Raw genomic sequence first — 3,067 nt, 5'->3', positions numbered from 1 at the left:
TCATGAAAACCGAATATGGCATTAAATTTATGCTAGCTCCTAAATCATACAATGCCTTTTCAATTTTTAAACTGCCTATAGTACAAGGGATAGTGAAACTCCCTGGATCTTTAAGCTTTTGGGGCAGCTTGTTAAGAAGGATTGCTAAACATTCTTCATTTAGAGCAACCATAGCCACATCTCCTAATTTCCTTTTGTTTGCCAATATCTCCAAAAACTTTGCATAGTGTGGCATCTGGGCTAAAGCATTAGCAAAAGGAATATGTAAACTTTTAAACACTTCAAGAAACTTACCGAATTCTTTTTCCAAATTGTGTTGCTTCAGCCTATTGGGAAAGGGAACTTGCGGCTGTTGGTGTCTTTCTTGCTGCGGTTCAGATTGCTCCTCCTTCTTGTTTCCGGTTTCAAGGGTTGCATCTGCCTTGTTTTCAGCCCTTGCTTTCTTCTCTACTTCTGGCAGCTTCTTACCACTTCTTAAAGTGATAGCTTGCACTTGTTCTCATGGATTCACTTCTGTATTGTTTGGTAGAGTTCCCGGTATTCTTGCTGAAATCATTTGCGCCAACTGCCCAACTTGATTTTCCAAGTTCTTTATTTAAGCCTCTTGGTTCTGAAATCTTGTTTCTGTACTAGCAATAAACTTGGTCATCAGCTCTTTTAGGTTAGATTTCTTTTCCAACTGATGGAAATTTTGGGGGAAGGGCTTCGGCCCATGTTGATTTGGCCATGACTGATTCGGGTAGCCCTTCCATCTAGGGTTAAATGCATGGTGGTACTGATTTACTTGCTGCCTTGCAAAGTTGCCAACAAAGTCAACATGTTCTGTAGACTGCCTAAACTGATTGCCAACTTGGCATTTAGCGCTGATGTGGCCTCCCCCACACCAATCACATGTCATGGACTGCACGTGCATGGCTACCATCTGCATCTCATCAATTTTCTTGCTAAGTGCACCTATTTGCGCAAATAGAGTTGTATATGTGTCCAAATTGTGAAGACCAAACTGCTTCCTCACTTGTGCTCTCTCTGAATGCCATTGGTAATTATTGGCAGCCAACTCCTCTATAAGTGCATGGGCCACTTCAGGGGTCTTATTGTTGATGGAGCCCCTAGCTACCGCATCTAGGATGGTCTTGTTGGCTTTGGTTAGACCATTGTAGAAGGTTTCCACTTGTAGCCATATAGGAAGTCCATGATGAGGGACCTTCCTTAACAACTCATTATAACACTCCCATGACTCATATATAGATTCTCCATTTTGTTGGAAGAAAGTGGTGATGTCATTTCTCATCTTTGCTGTCTTGGATGGAGGAAAGTATTTGGAGAGGAATCGGCTAGCCATATCATCCCAAGTGGCTATAGATCTAACTGACAACGAATTCAACCAAGCCTTGGCCTTGTCTTTCAATGAAAATGGGAATAACCTCAGCCTAACAACATCATCACTCACCCCATTGTATGCTTGAAAGTGTCACAAATCTCCAAGAAATTGGCTATGTAAGAGTTTGGATCTTCATGAGCCATTCCACAAAATTGAACTGTGTTTTTATCATCTGAATTATGGTTGGTTTGATCTCAAAATTATTAGCAGCTATGGCTGGTCTTACAATGCTTGAAGTAGCCCCAGTAAGGGTTGGTTTGGCATAGTCCATCATAGTCCTTGGTTCGGCCATCTCTTTATTTTCAGCTCTAACTTGTCTAGCAGCTCTTAGGTGGATGCAGAGGGTTCTTTCAATCTCTGGATCATAAGGGACTTCCTCTGGTTCAGGTTTGCTTGTCATAAACTGCACAAGTCAAAGCAATAAAAAGACTAATGTACACCAATCAGAAATGTAAATAATCAAACAATCAACAATCCTACTAAAGAAGTACTATTAACCACTACTGTATGCTCTTAGGCAAAGATTGAATGATATCTAAAATGAAAAGCTTCAAGCACAAGAACAATCAGCAAGCTGAATATAGACAGATCTGAAATCTAATATACATGATTGAAATCAGAGAAGTACCCTCTCAAATCAAGAAAACTGCACCCTATCGAGCTGATATACAAGATTGGACAAGACTAGCAGCCTAATATATATACAGTCGGCCAGAAGAAAGAGGATTTCTGATTTCAGCCATGAAGGTAAATGTGCATAGATCTGAACTGTACTATTTTCATGGAATATACATAACTAAAAATCAGCTACATTACCGAAATTACCAAATCATACCATATCAAATAAAAAAGAACTGCACACTACCAAATTTATAACAACAACCTATTGAAATCTATAACAACAATGTAAGCTATCAAGCAATTCAGCAACCTAAGAAAGAGGGACTGTTAGATACTAAGAAAGCTACTATCTACAAAACACAGAGAACAACAATCTACCTAAAAGAGAAATCTCAAGAAAAAGAACACTACTGAAATCTAATCTGAACAGATCTGAAATCTGATATACAAGCTTGAAATAAGAGAAGTAGCCTATCAACTCAAGCAGATTGCACACTTCTAAAACAAGAATAGCAGCCTAAGATAGAGACAATTGGCAAGAAGAAAGAAAAATTCTGATTTCAGTAATGGAGATCAATGTACACAGATCTGAATATCAGCAATTAAGGTATGCAGATCTGAAATCTATAACAACAACCTATTGCATTTTTCCTACAAAATACATATCTGAATTCTATCAAATCAGAAAAGTCACTTATAGCATCAAGAAACTACACTCAACCGAAAACAAGAATCAGCTATTCTTTTTTATGTGTGCACAGATTTGATTTCTAATTTCAGAAATGACAGTTAATGTATACATATCTGAACTACACATTTTTTTATAACATATACATACCTAAAATTCTGCTACACTACCAAGAACAACAACCAAAAACTAAGCAAATCGGCAATAGGGAAGAAAACTATTGATATCAGTAATGAATGTTACTATATACAAATCTGAATCCTACTATAAATAAAAAATCTATCAAATCAAAAATGAATTCTATAACAGCAAGCTATAAAATTCATCCTACAAAATACAGATATGAAATCTACCCAGTCAGCAAAGTAACCTATAGA

The 3,067-nt window shown here is 37.5% G+C and overlaps 1 non-coding gene across 1 annotated transcript; it reads left to right on the top strand.

The window, feature by feature from the left end:
* The first annotated feature begins 1,187 nt into the window (after positions 1–1,187).
* On the top strand, positions 1,188–1,294 carry LOC148865421 (small nucleolar RNA R71). Its single transcript, XR_016112080.1, has one exon. It is a non-coding gene; the product is annotated as a small nucleolar RNA R71 (small nucleolar RNA).
* Positions 1,295–3,067: the final 1,773 nt, after the last annotated feature.

The sequence above is a fragment of the Nelumbo lutea genome, chromosome 3, assembly GCF_056320005.1.
Source record: "Nelumbo lutea isolate HS-2025 chromosome 3, American lotus-T2T, whole genome shotgun sequence".
Lineage (NCBI taxonomy): Eukaryota > Viridiplantae > Streptophyta > Magnoliopsida > Proteales > Nelumbonaceae > Nelumbo > Nelumbo lutea.
The sequence above is the reverse complement of the archived record's forward strand: the minus strand, read 5'-3'. Positions and strand labels throughout refer to the sequence as shown.